Below are 15,335 nucleotides of genomic sequence, written 5' to 3'. Positions count from 1 at the left end.
CCGATGTTTCAAGCGGAACCGTGGCATCACTCTTCTCCTGATGCATTCCCTTTTGGCCTTAGGTGCACAAACAGGCTCTTGGTGACACCGTTCATCAGCGTTTTCATGATAAACGAAATTAGCTTCACAACAACAGCGACAACATGCTCCAATCGCTGTTCAATCATAACTGAGTGGGTTTACGAGCGACGCTCGCTTATATACCGATTGGTGATTTCAATAGCCTGTTTTGAAAGCAATTTTAAGACTATTGAAACAAGTTTTTGGATCAAAAAGTAACAAGTATATGACGCGTAGACATTTTATCTTTCAAATGATGTGTTTATCATACCATTTCGTTCAGTTGTTTAAGAGCTATTAACGCTCAAAATCTCGGTCTCCAGCGTAACGCTTTCGTTCTCGAAACTTTGGTTTTACACCCCGGTATAGAAATGAAAGACGTAGTCCTACGTCAAAAAGAATACAAAAATGTCATTTCACAGAATAAGTGTCACACGTGGACTAAACGTTAGTTTGTCAAGGAATTTTGACATATGACCTGGGAGGTTACGGTGCTCTTTTGCATAAACTGAGCCACATGGCTTGTTGGTTTATTATTAGCGGAAACCGGAATACAGGTGTATTTTTAAATATATACTTTCTCGTTTTTCTCATAACCATCATTCTGTTACTGTAGATTCTCGCATGGCGGTATATCGCTGCCTGTTCTAGAGACTTCTCTAGAAGAAAAATCATTACATTAAGTTACAGTATAGTAATAGTAATAGTAATAGTAATAGTAATAGTAATAGTAATATTAATAGTAATAGTAATGAAAAGCTGCGCCAATAACACTTGCTGAGTGTATCCTATGGCTTAACTTCCCTACTAACACAATCCTAAATTCCCGAGACATTTATGAGAGGTCGTAGAGTTCTCTACGTCTCTCTTAAGTCAATGTCTAACTAACATTCCTTCCCTTTCCTTAGCAGTTGCAAGGACGTGGCCAGGACGATTCTTAACTGTTGGAGAAAACATACCTTCATCTAAGAGATATTACTAACCATCAGCAACGGATGGAGGCTGGTTTTTTTAACATAACCGTTCTGAATTCGTACCACCTACGATATTGTGCAACTTGCTCAATGCTACTCTTGAGTTACGCGAGCAGCATGGGACCGCGCTTTATCGTGGATGAGGAACACTCCTTTCGTCAACAAACCTGGCCTTTTGTTCTTAAGCGCGGTTCTTAATCGGTTCAAAACTTCACAATAGTACGGCGATGAAACAGGCGTTCGTCGGTTAACGAATCGACAACACTGAAGAAATTCGTGACGCAGTTACATCGTACTTCAAAAAGTTGGACGCTACGCACTTCGCGCTCGGAATAGAAAAACTCGTGCTACGCTATGAAAAATGCCTCGAACGTTACGACGATTGTGTAGATTATGCGATTAATAGAAAATCAAACGTAGATTACGAAAATCACCTTGTTTTTTGTCCTAACTTTAATTTTCCGCGATTTCTGAGACACTGAAACTTATTTTTTGAACGACCCTCGTAATATCAAATATCTTCCCACGAAAATTTATGACTGCATTCACATACACCATCAACGTCAACGTTGTCTGCTTGGTCAGTTCAAAAGAACAGTTGACGTTACGTTGACGTTGTATGCATATCGCATTTGATGCCATACTGAAATCATATGGGTTTGTCAACAGTGTTGCCATCTGTGTGCCAGAAGGGAAAATCGTTGAATGAAGACAAAGAAGTGTAGTGAGCGTGTCAAGATGAGCGTCTCAAGATGCACGCGTTAGGACTCTTTTTTTCAGGCGCAAAGTTTGTATGTACAATAATAATTGATAAATAAATAAAAATAATTCCTCTGGTAGCCCGGAGTCCGCAGCAGCAACCGTTTAGAAGCATTCGAGGAGGGGAACTCACCATGTTTACCTTTCCACGGTGCGGTGCGTCAACCAACTCGCGATACCAAGTCACTTCGAGGAAACGAACGATCGCGCGAAGCAACAAGTTGATTTTTTTTCTGGTCGCCTCGCGCACATGACAACGAGCGGTTCAACCCCGATATGTATCAACGCGCGATGCAATAATTAACAGTGCTTTTATCAGTCGGGCTCACCTTGGGCAACAAAGTACCGCGTGTGGAAGAATAATAGTGGAAGAATTTTGTGTAAGTGTGCTTATCATAGTGGAGCATTGCAACAGAAATAACCTGATTATTGCATATTTCTATCGTGTGATTCAGAGGGATTCACCCTGAGTGATAACTATATCGAGAAATTTTGTGACCCGCCCTTGATCGTCAACGAATGCGAAGTCGACGAACCCAGTGAACATGTAAGTAACATCGTGGAGTGATCACAATGTTCAAAATATTGTACACAGAAAAGGTGCATCTCGTCATTCGTCAGTCGCTTCGAAATGTTTGCTAACGAAACCATATCTTATCAAATCACTCAATCAGAGAGGAAGCACAACCACACAGTTAACAATCGGTGATAAGTAGAGACCCAATACATTCGAACGAAAGTCGGCAGGCTCACGCTTTATGACGCTATCTTTGCGTACGCTTTTAATTTCGCTTCCTTTTTTATTGCGATTATCCCAAAATTGGGTTCAATTAAGGTTCCAAATTGATTCAATTGATTCAGTTGCGCGGGGCAGTGGATTTTGAGCTCAGGCTAACGCCGATTCGAGACTCTTCGAAATCAAGCGGAGAAAACACGTGCAATCTTTTATTGCTTAACGATAATAAAGGTTCCTCATCATCATGAGCAGTTCGAACACCTCATCGGCGGTGAGTATGACGATGCGCTCAGCCTTTGCGAACACAGGGCAGCTGTGAACAGGTAAGTTGTATGCAGTGCTGGGAGCAAATCGGTACCAACCTCCAACAGGTCGTGATAGAATTCAAGGAGGATGTTTTCACGATTATACTCGACACGATGCAGTTGAAGGTATTGTAATCATTTGCATATTATCGATGACATTCGTGGGACCTTATTATGACTGGGTGATGAATTAGATATTCCGGGGAATTGCTAGTAAATCATTACTTAGAAATCTTATGGAATCACTGTGATTTGAAACGAAGATTGAATATTTATATTTACGCCCATTGCTTTTTTGTGATTGATTATTTCTTCGTCGTTCGGAATATGGCAATTGTAGCGAAAATCAGTGGAAATAGATAAATATTCTTAGCGATTCGAATATCGAATTCAGATGAAAAACACTAGCTGACTCGGCAAATGTTTTTCTGGCAAATAAATTATTTCTAATGAATATTTTGGATTTTATAAAAAATAACTATTGTCACCGTATTGTAAGTGTGTTTGAATTTTTCAATATGGTACCAACTACAATTGAGGATGTCAGCACAGCAGTGGAACTCCATACAATTCACTGACTAAAAAAACAGGAAGTGGGTTATATCTATGGTATAACCGCAAGGGTGACGTAGGACTATCGTTGATTTAGAGATCATTTGTTTGAAGTTGAATCTAAATCCATTCTGAATGAATGAATAAATAAATATTTGAGTGGCTTAAAAAACGAGAGTGTTACGTTGGAGACTCAAGGTTTTATGCATCCAATATTGGATACAAAAAACCTTGTTCTGAAGAATAATCTTTAGAAGCTTTCTTGCTAACTGCACTTGATTGACAAATCACAAAACCAAATGTATGTGGTCGCAGTATTATATGGATAGAAAACATTAAAATAAACTCGCTTGAATGTAATTTTCAATTCCAAGGGGAACTGGCAGATTATTTTTCAGCAACGATCATTTCTTTCCAGGTTTCCTCTCGATAACCAGCAAATGAAAAGAGTTGCGCGCGTGTATGTGTGTGGGTGTGGCGGCTGCTTCTATGTCTTCCCGAGGAACCGTATTTCGATGCTGATACTCTCTTGGTCACGAGAGTATCAGCATCGGCTTTTCTGCGCTCCCTCACAGTTAAAACAAACTGATTGCATTTCAGGTCAGGTCAGGCCAGGTAATAAATCCCTCGATCCCTCGCCGTTCAGCTCGTACAGTAACGATGTTGAATATCATTTCAGTATGCTTTTCGTGCGTGATTGAATCGAGAGAAGGTGTGGTTTACGATGGCAATTTGGAAGGCAAACTAGAGGAGAATGAACTCTCTGAGTATGAAAATTTCGGCGACTGAGCAATAATCGATTGAAAATTATATAATTTTCGCGATACGAAACATGTTCCGTTTTTCATGTTATGCATCCAATATTGGATACGAAAATATCCTACTGATGGGAAAGAATAATCTTCAGAAGCTTTCCAGCTAATTACACTTGATTGAAAAATTACGAAATCAAATGTATTTGGTCGCTGTGTTCGCCATATAATTTGAAAACATTAAAATAAACTCTTTCGCATGGATGTATTCTTCAATTCCCAGGGAACTGGCAGATTATTTTTCAGCAACGATTAGATCTTTCCGGAATTTTCTCGATGCTGTATGGCATCCAAACGAAAATTCTCGTTTTAGTTTGGCCTGTAAAAAACTTTTCTAAACTCTAATCCATCAAATTTGGAGCCCTGAAAAGGGCCGTTGATTATATGCTAAGCTAATATAGCACCCTCTCCTTGGATTCGACGGGCCAGCTGAATGTCCTTGGGCATGCTGTGACGCGTTTTGCGTGGATAGCACACAAATTTGTATCTTCGAATAAGCCTCCTGCAGCGTCATAACTGCGGAACTTTGGGAGCGCAAGTCGGTTTTGAAGTCCTGAGCAATTTCACGAACCAAATGCTGCAAAGGTAGCTTGCGGATCAGCAATTCGGTCGACTTCCGATAGCGATGAATTTCACGCAAAGTTCCCGGTCGATAGCGATGTGGCTTCTTCACCTATCCTGCGGCTGGTGCGCTTATCCGAGCTGCTTTCGTGTGCCTTACCACTGAAAGACTAACGAGCTGTCTGCTTGGTCCCAAACAAACGAGTCGTCACGGTGCGAGAGTAGAGTAAGAAATGAACGAAAGCAAAGGAAGCGTCATTTTATAAACCATAAAAGTATAGAATCTAAACCCCACCCTTATTATATTCGTTGCTTACCCTGAGAGAGAGAAACGAATAACATCGAAGTAAGTATACAGTAATGTATTTGAATCCGGACACTTTGCGTTACATTTAATACCATACCGCAGCCACAACATTTTCTGCATGTTGAATTAATGCGATTGATTAGTAACTATCAAGAAACTATCAGTAACTATATTAGCAACTATTAATCGCATAAATTCAACATGAAAAAAAATGTTATGGCTGTGGTATGATATTGAATGTAATGCAAAGTGTCCGGATTCAAAAGCATTACTGTAAAAAAGAGTTAACTCGACTGAATTTTTTTCGGTTCGGCCTGCAAAAACGAAATTAAGAGCCCTCGCCGACTGCAGACTGACTTGTCGACCGATAGTTCGGTCGGCTTCTTAATCAGTACGGAGAAAAAAAGTCTGTAGTGTACAGCATAATGCATAGACGTAAGTATGAGCTTCCCCATCTTACATTCCAATAAGATTAATGGGTTTCCAAGTGGGCGCGCTACATACGGATACGAATGATTTCAATAACCTGTTACGAAGCTATCATTAAGCTATTGAAACAATTTTTCGACTCAATAAATAGCAATCATATAACTCTTGGAAATTTTATCTTTTGTACGAAATGATTATCATACTGTTCCGTTGATCCGAAGCAGAATGAATCACGCTTAAAGAAGGAATGGATTTTTTCTTGGAATTTAGTCAGCAGAAATAATGCCCTTTCCCAACAATTAAAAACGACAAACGGTAAACAGTTTCATCAAAGTGATTTCTTCGATATGGGGATATATTCACTACATCATGTCATATATTTCATATTTTTCATTATGAAATCCATATCCATGGCACCTATCGGTATCGAATTATCATCGACACCACGATTTTCGCTAAATACTCCTTTCAGTTCGGCCTGTAAAAAACTTTTCTGAACTCTAATCCATCAAATTTGGAGCCCTGAAAAGGGCTGTTGATTATATGCTAAGCTAATATAGCAAGCTCTCCTCGGATACGATGGGCCAGCTAGATGTCCTTGGGCATGATGTGACGCGTTTTGCATGGATAGCACACAAATTGGTATCTTCTAATAAGCCTCCTGCAGCGTCATAACCGCGGAACTTTGGAAGCGCAAGTCGGTTTTGAAGTCCTGAGCAATTCCACGAACCAAATGCTGCAAAGGTAGCTTGCGGATCAGCAATTCGGTCGACTTCCGATAGCGATGAATTTCACGCAAAGTTCCCGGTCGATAGCGATGTGGCTTCTTCACGCTTCCTGCGGCTGATGCGCTTATCCGAGCTGCTTTCGTGGTGCCTTACCACCGAAGGACTAACGAGCTGTCTGCTTAGTCCCGATGAAACGAGTCCTCACGGTGCGAGAGTAGAGTAAGAAATTAACGAAAGCAAGGGAAGTGTCATTTTATAAAACATAAAAGAATCGAATGTAAACCCCACCCTCTTTATTGTATAAGCTTACTGTATACTCACGAATATAATAAGGGTGGGATTTAGATTCTATACTTTTATGGTTTATAGAATGACGCTTCCTTTGCTTTCGTTCATGGTGCTACTGACACTCGACCGCAACGGTTACGTTTTTAGCGCCATTCTAAAAGAGAAGCATAGAAATAAAAGTTTTCTCCTACAACCGGATGCATAGCTTTTTTCAAAGCTGTCTTCGGTACTAAATAAAGCGTTCTTTTTCAGCAACAGTTGTCCGGACATCAGGAAAGGAGGAAGCAGCCGAGAAGCCCCCAACAGCCATTCAGGAAGTTGGTTCGGTCGGATTGGCCACTTTGACCGGCAGTTTTCACTGCCCCTTGCGTGTCCCGCTGTTTGCACCCGTTTCATCAGCGGCGTTTTCCCTGCCAGTGACGCGCGATTTTGGCGCAATCTTCTTCTCATCAGTCATCAGCAGCTCAGGAGGTGTAAGGTGTGAAAGGGGGTTATTTTCGCTTCGTCGTTTCGAGCCGCTGCGGCTGTTGCCTTGCCGTCGGCGGTGTCCGGTCCCTTCCCCGCTACCCCACTACCATTAGGTGGTGATCTTCGAGGAGGTCCTTCAACACGATCGGTGAGTGACCAAACTTTTCATTTTACCAGGAGTTAGTGAAAGATAGGACGCCCAAAGGGTATAGGTTAGGAAATTTTTATTACATATCCCAAATTAATTTTATATAACAGACATTTAAAAGTGACTTTTCCAAGTGTTTTTAAAACAGTGCTTTTCTGCCCCAAGTGTTTTTCAGCCAAGTGATTGCGGTGTTCGTCCTTGTAACTGCGTTGGCATTGTCCCCCGCCGTTACCGTCCTCCGCCGTTTTCGTCCCCGCTGTTATTGTCCCCCGACGCACAACGTACATAAAATAAGAAAATTTAAAAACTTTTACCTGGCTGTACCTAGGTATAGCCAGCCTTGAACATGGCTTCCAGCAGCTCCGGCGCCGGAAGGCCAACAAATATATACAATGGTGTTCCCACCACCCACACTTCCCCCAAATGGGCTGATCCCTTTGGCGGAAATTTGCAAATTTTATTGTTAAGAGCAACTGATGGTAATATTCTTCCACCCAACCCCTTCGTTGTATCGAAATCGATCCAAGGTGTGATCGGAGATAAATTTAAAGATGCAAAACCTCAACGCGATGATAAAGGTCGCCTTCAATATGTTCTACAAATACGCAACGTCAAACAGATTGAACCTTTATTGGGTATGAAGTCGCTATCTGACTCGACCCCAATTGAAATAATTTTTCATCCCACTCTTAATCAACGCAAGTGTGTTGTATCTTGCTGGGATGTTGTTTTCATGCCAGAGGATCAACTTCTTACTGAACTCTCTGAGCAAAAAGTTATCGGTGTCAAAAGAATATTTAGATACGATACAATTAAAAAGGAAAAGGTAGCAACTTCTACCCTAATCCTAACCATCAACGGAACAGTCATTCCCGAAGCGATTAATTTCGGTTTCATTCGCGCACCAACCAGAAACTACTATCCAAGCCCGATGCAATGCTTCGGATGCTATAATTATGGACACACTTTCAAGAAGTGTATGAAGAAAATACAGTTATGCCGTAACTGTGGTGTAGCACACCCAGAACTAAACCAAACCGATAAAGAAAAGGCAAAGAAGTTTCAATGCAATGCACCTGCCTCATGCGTGAACTGCAAGGAAAATCACTCCTCCACTAGCAGGAAGTGCCCAGCTTGGATCGCCGAGGACAAAATAACACGAGTTAGGATTGATAAAGGAATCTCCTACAAGGAAGCTAAATCCATTTGTGAAAACAATAATGGTTCTTCCTTCGCTAGTAAATTGAAAGAGCGGCTCGACAATATCCAAAACACAGGATGCCAACAATGCAAGTGCAACTGTACACAAACAAAGTCAGCTCCTATTAAATCGAATAAGACTGTTTCTATTCAGGCCAATAAAAAATCTGAACAGGGATCCAGCATCATTCCAATTGACTCTGAGGAAGATTCTGAATCTCCAATGGAAATCGAATCAACTTACTCAAATAAAAGAAAAATCATCTCGAAAACAACAACTTCAGATGAATTCAAATCATCGGAAGATGAACAACCAATTGAGAAGGAATCTTCTAGGAAGAAACCTAAAAATAAGAAATCGACCCCAACCCTACAGAAGACCCAATCCCACCAGAACTACCTATCACAACCCAGCACTTCAACCCAACCAATTGGATCCAATCCACCTACTACCCAACACAAACCCAATTCTACTACCAACAAACCAATTGTTAATGTTTCCAAAAATGATCCGAGACTAAAACTCAAACAATCCAAGGGTGAAAAACCCAACCACAACTAATTTCAACTGATTTCTACTCCACCAATCTCCAATTTATCCTCCACACCTCAGCCCACTTCCCTCCTTCCAATCTTAACATTCAATCCCCCACCTAATCATACACCATCGTCTCGAGACCCTATCCCTAATCGCAAACTTTCCATTCAATGGAACTTGCGTGGGCTTTACAGTTCAATGAACGAAATAAAATTAATGTTAGCGGAAGAGAAACATCTCCCACTAACCCTAGCTTTCCAAGAAACTAAAGTACCGACTGGTACAGACATGAATAGTGCCCTAGGAGGCAAATTCAAATGGTATTTTTGTGACGGACTATCTTCACAACAAGGAGGAACATGCCTCGCTGTCCTAAGTCACCTTTCTCATACTGTGATCCCCATAACATCACCACTACAAATATGTGCAGTCCAACTCAAGGGACCTTTCCAGGTAACCCTTGCTTCAATATACATATCCCCTCAGCACAATATCAATGATTTTGAAGTTGATTTGGTAAATGCTTTCAAACAATTACCACACCCATTTATTATCATGGGTGACTTCAACGCACACCATACTTCCTGGGGAGGAAAAAAATGTGACGCAAGAGGTCATACGATTCTTAGAATCATCCAAAAACTGAACCTCATTATCATCAACGATCATCAACATACCAGACTCGATCCACGTTTTGGATCAACGTCTGCCCTCGATCTCACGATCGCATCTTGGGAACTGGCACCCAGACTAAATTGGTTTGTTGACAATGACCTCAGAGGAAGTGATCACTTCCCAATTCACATCAGAACATTAACAAGGAATCCCAATATTACTCTTCGCAGAAAATGGAAATACCAATCAGCCAACTGGGAAGGCTTCGAATCTACAATTGACAGCTTACTTCAAGCACACATAAGCTACTCTGTTGATGACTTTACTCAAGCCATTCTCTCCGCTGCAGAAGTAAATATCTACAGAACAAGTGGGAACCCCGGTCGTAAGGCTGTCCCCTGGTGGAATAACGAAGTAGCACTTGCCATCAAAAAAAGAAGAAAACTGCTTCGTCTTCTCAGACGTCTTCCAGATGGAAACAACAGCAAAAGGATTGCTTTATCCAATTTTCAGGAAGCTAGAGCTAATGCCAGAAAAGCAATAGCCGAAGCAAAAACCCAAAGCTGGACTGAATTTCTTGATGAATTTAATCCTTCAACATCTTCAAAAGAACTATGGAACAAGGTCAACGCTCTCAGTGGCAAGAAAGCTTCTAACTGCTATTCCATTGAGATCAACGGTATTACTACTGAAGACCCTGGTACCATAGCCGAACATCTGGCAGATCATTTCGCCAAATCTTCATCCACTTCGAATTACACCAATGCCTTTAAGAATATCAAAGCCAAAGCAGAACTAGAAGTGTTTCCCTCTGCTACAGGTCAACAGCACGAATACAACAAACCTTTCTCCATGGACGAGCTGCTCTGGGCCCTTAAAAGGTCCAAAGGTAAGTCAGCCGGCCCGGATAATATCGAATACCCGATGATAAGACACCTGCCCCACCATGCGAAAATCCTGCTTTTGCAGATTTTCAACGAGTGCTGGACAAATAGATACTTTCCAGATTCATGGAAAGCTGGCATGGTAATCCCGATCCCCAAAGCAAAGGAGGACAAACGTGATGTGAATAGCTATCGCCCTATCACGCTCCTCAGCTGCTTAGGGAAACTTTTTGAAAGGATGATTAACCGAAGACTGATAACAACCCTCGAAGAACAACAATTACTAGACCCCAGACAACATGCTTACCGTCGAGGAAAAGGCACAAGTACATATTTCTGCCATCTCAACCAATTTCTTCATGACTCCACACTGAAGAGACAACACAATGAACTTGCTTTGCTTGATCTTTCCAAAGCATTCGATACCACCTGGAAGCATAATATCATAGATCAACTCCACCAATGGGGATTCGAAGGGTACCTCTTCGAAATCATTCAAAGTTTCCTCCTCAACAGAAGTTTTCAAGTTTTCTTCGGAGGGTCAATATCTGAAAGCCGAGTTCAAGAAAACGGAGTACCACAGGGCTCTGTTCTTTCAGCAACTCTCTTCTTAATAGCAATGCAATCAGTTTTCGATGTTATTCCACCAAACATCGAAATACTGGCATATGCTGACGATATACTGCTTATGGCCCGAGCATCATTCACTGAACTTGCACGCAGAAGACTCCAGATAGGAATCTCTGCTATCAGCAGCTGGGCAGATTCAATTGGTTTCAAAATTTCAGCACAAAAATCCAATATACTTCATTGCTGCAGTCTAAAAGGTCACAAGAAAAAATTCAAACCATGCAAAATTAATGGTGCACTTGTGAAACGAGTTAAATCAGCTCGAATTCTAGGTGTTACAATAGATAAAAATCTTTCATTCACAGACCACATCAAAAAGACAAAAGCAGATATCAAAAGCCGTATTCGGTTAACGATGGTAATAAGTGGTCGCAGTCGCTTAAGCGCGCGTAAAACCATTTATAAAATCGGTAGAAGTATCGTCTTCACAAAAATGCTATACGGGATTGAACTCTTCAGCAGTGCATCCTGGAAATCAATTGATCATTTAAAACCTTGCTACCATAGCGTAATCAGATATGCCTCAGGAGCCTGTAAGTCCAGCCCAATAAAAGCTTTGCTTGTGGAGGCTGGCCAAGTTCCCTTCGAAATGTTCATCACCAGAGCCTTGGCCAATCGAGCCATCCGAATCTCACAGAAATATCCAAATCTCACATCAACCACCACGAGAGCTAGCATATGGCTTCAAGACATTTGCAATATCACTCTCCCGGGAGCCGCTCCTCTAACTAGAGAAGGCCCTCGACCATGGTACGACCAAGGACCAAAATTTGACTGGACTATTAAAAACTCTGTTAGAGCTGGTGAAGCCAACAGTATAGTCACAGCTATCTTCAACAATCACATACATAAACAGTTCCCCTTCCATCGCAAAATCTTCACAGATGGATCTGTTGATGGTGATAAAGTAGGATTTGGCATATTTTCCGACAATGCTCAGATAAAATTCCAATTACCATCCATTTGTTCAATTTTCTCAGCAGAAACAGCTGCCCTCCTCGTTGCGATATCACTATGTGATGATAACACGAAAACGGTGATTTTCTCCGATTCCTACAGCTCCCTGCTTGCACTCCAGAGTGGCGAAAATAAGCACCCCTGGACCCAAAGCATTGAAGCTGGAATCAAGGGAAAGGACATCATTTTCTGTTGGATCCCGGGACACTGCGGAATTCAAGGAAATGAATTAGCTGATCGTCTTGCCAAAGAGGGAAGAAATTCTGAACTATGGACTGATATCCCCCCGTCCGAAGACATCATCAGATGGGTTGATAACAACCTACGATCGTGTTGGGATATAAATTGGAACACCTCTAATGACTTCTTTCTAAGAAAGATAAAGAATACCACCCATCCTTGGATGGACAGTACTAAGCGCCCCATTCAAGTATGCCTGACACGCTTGCGTATCGGACATACTCTCTTAACACATAATTTCTTGATCGCAAATCAACCGCGCTGCACATGGTGCAATGTAAGGCTCACAGTAGAGCATTTGTTAATCAATTGCCCAGTTTTTAACATCTCTAGAACAAAATTTCAGGTTGGAGACAGCATCAGAACTGCATTAGCAAGAGACGACATCGAAGAGGACCGGACCATAAAATTCTTAAAGGATACAGGTTTACTCGACAAAATTTAATAATATAATATCGAAATGAATACACATTAAAAGTATTTTCCTTTTCTGTTCTTTTATTTTCAGCAAAAGATGAGCAGGTTTTTACGCCCATTTTAGAAGCAAGCTCTTCAAGCACACTAAAATGGGCTTTTTCCCTGCTCCAATTGTTTGGTTGTGTTTTTGGCCCCAGAGCCGTGTAGGGTGCGGCGATACGACATACGTCCATAGCGGTTACTAAGACTGAGTCGAGCGAGAATAACGAATTTTGCAATAGTTTTTCTTAGTTTTCCTTTAGTTAAATTTCCCGCCCTCAAGGGCAAGAGACGAATGAACTCTCAGAGTTTAAAGTCTCTCTAATTCAATACCTTCCTTCCTTCCTGCTTTCGTTCATTTCTTACTCTACTCTCGCACCGTGAGGACTCGAGCTCGTTAGTCTTTCGCAGACAGCTCGTTAGTTATTCGGTGGTAAGGCACACGAAGTCAGCTCGGATAAGCGCACCAGCAGCAGGATAGGTGGAGAAGCCACATCGCTATCGACCGGGAACTTTGCGTGAAATTCATCGCTATCGGAAGTCGACCGAATTGCTGATCCGCAAGCTACCTTTGCAGCATTTGGTTCGTGGAATTGCTCAGGACTTCAAAACCGACTTGCGCTTCCAAAGTTCCGCGGCTATGACGCTGCAGGAGGCTTATTCGAAGATACCAATTTGTGTGCTATCCATGCAAAACGCGTCACATCATGCCCAAGGACATCTAGCTGGCCCATCGTATCCGAGGAGAGCTTGCTATATTAGCTTAGCATATAATCAACGGCCCTTTTCAGGGCTCCAAATTTGATGGATTAGAGTTTAGAAAAGTTTTTTACAGGCCGAACTGAAAGGAGCATTTAGCGAAAATCGTGGTTTCGATAATAATTCGTTACCGATAGGTGCCATGGATATGGATTTCTTAATGAAGAATATGAAATACATGACATGATGTAGTGAATATATCCGAAGAAATCACTTTGGTGAAACTGCATTATAAAATTATTTGTGTACGAATGCCGCAATCGATAGTCGACTCTAATTGGCGCTGGGTAATTTCCTCGGAGGACTCGATTCCTCCTTTGAGCATTAATAATCTCTTTCTGGCAAAACGATGTGGTATGAATCACATTATTTGAATGATAGAATGAAGAAGTTTTCTGCCAATTTCCTTCAACCTCCAAACGTATCTTTCTCCCTTTTTGTCGTTTTCGCGTTCGCTAATCCTTTCTCACAACACCCATTTCTAGTTTGAGAAATTGTTGAGTAAACATTGTTTGCCAGTGCGCGTAGAGCGGGAATTCCTAAATATTCATTGCACCTCTAATAAATTGCCGAAAGACGTGGTCTTACGTTGATCGCACTTGATTGAAAAAATCCAAAACGAAATGTATTTGGTCCAGCATTATATGAGTAGAAAGCAAATAATCGCTCGAAAATGACTTGATTTTCGCGATGTAAAACATTTTCCGTTTTTCATGTTATGCATCCAACATTGGATACGAAAATTTCCACTGATGGGGAAAAAAATATTCAGAAGCTTTCCTGTTAATTGCGATTGATTGAAAAATAACAAAACCAAATGTATTTGGTTGCAGTGTTATATGGATAGAAAACATTAAAATAAACTATTTCGCATGAATGTATTTTTCAATTCCCAGGGGAACTGGCAGATTATTTTTCAGCAACGAGAATTCCGCGCATGTATGTGTGTGTGTGTGTGTGGCGGCTGCTCCGATGTTTCAAGCGGAACCGTGGCATCACTCTCCTCCTGATGGATTCCCTTTTGGCCTTAGGTGCACAAACAGGCTCTTGGTGACACCGTTCATCAGCGCTTTCATGATAAACGAAATTAGCTTCACAACAACAGCGACAACATGCTCCAATCGCTGTTCAATCATAACTGAGTGGGTTTACGAGCGGCGCTCGCTTATATACCGATTGGTGATTTCAATAGCCTGTTTTGAAAGCAATTTTAAGACTATTGAAACAAGTTTTTGGATGAAAAAGTAACAAGTATATGACGCGTAGACATTTTATCTTTCAAATGAAGTGTTTATCATACCATTTCGTTCAGTTGTTTAAGAGCTATTAACGCTCAAAATCTCGGTCTCCGGCGTAACGCTTTCGTTCTCGAAACTTTGGTTTTACACCCCGGTATAGAAATGAAAGACGTAGTCCTACGTCAAAAGTGTCCACATTTTCATCGCTTGTTTACGTGAAGAATATATTTTTTTCAGGCACACTTGATTTGAGAGTGTATGTATTTCTAGCTGTCTTGACGCAAGGTCTTTAATGAAGAATGAGAAGAAGGGAAGGTTTATATAAACATGTTTATAATTACATAAGTTTATTCAAATATTAATATTGCTCTTATTTAACTATTCAGTGCAATTTTATCAAAATTTGAAAGCGAAATTAAAAAAGGATTTTTTTTAAAATATTTTTCTGAGATGGTTATTAAAAATCCATGATTAATATTGCTTTATTATTTACCCTCCATTATTTGTTAATTTCTCCTGCTTTTCGTTCTTTGACCTATCATTTTAACAATTCAATTTAAGCGGTTTAAAATTGCGACAAGATAAAAGTTTGGTGTGAAAGAGCGAATTGTGGAAAATTAAGTCGCAAATTCTCTAAGCGTTATAATTAAAGTTTTTCTGTAGTATTTAATTTTTGAGTTTGTGTGAATGA

General features: G+C 40.9%; 1 protein-coding gene across 1 annotated transcript in view; it reads left to right on the top strand.

Annotated features, from left to right (window-relative positions):
• The first annotated feature begins 1,975 nt into the window (after nt 1-1,975).
• LOC129768053 (uncharacterized) overlaps nt 1,976-15,335 on the top strand; it is a 46,270-nt gene continuing 32,910 nt past the window's right edge. The window contains exons 1-2 of the mRNA XM_055769428.1: nt 1,976-2,173; nt 2,249-2,340. The gene's annotated coding sequence lies outside the window, so the exon portion shown is untranslated. The remainder of the gene's footprint in view (nt 2,174-2,248; nt 2,341-15,335) is intronic.

Source organism: Toxorhynchites rutilus, chromosome 2, assembly GCF_029784135.1.
Source record: "Toxorhynchites rutilus septentrionalis strain SRP chromosome 2, ASM2978413v1, whole genome shotgun sequence".
In the NCBI taxonomy this organism is placed as follows: Eukaryota; Metazoa; Arthropoda; class Insecta; order Diptera; family Culicidae; genus Toxorhynchites; species Toxorhynchites rutilus.
Note: the sequence above shows the minus strand (reverse complement) of the source record. Positions and strands in the feature narration are given on the sequence as shown.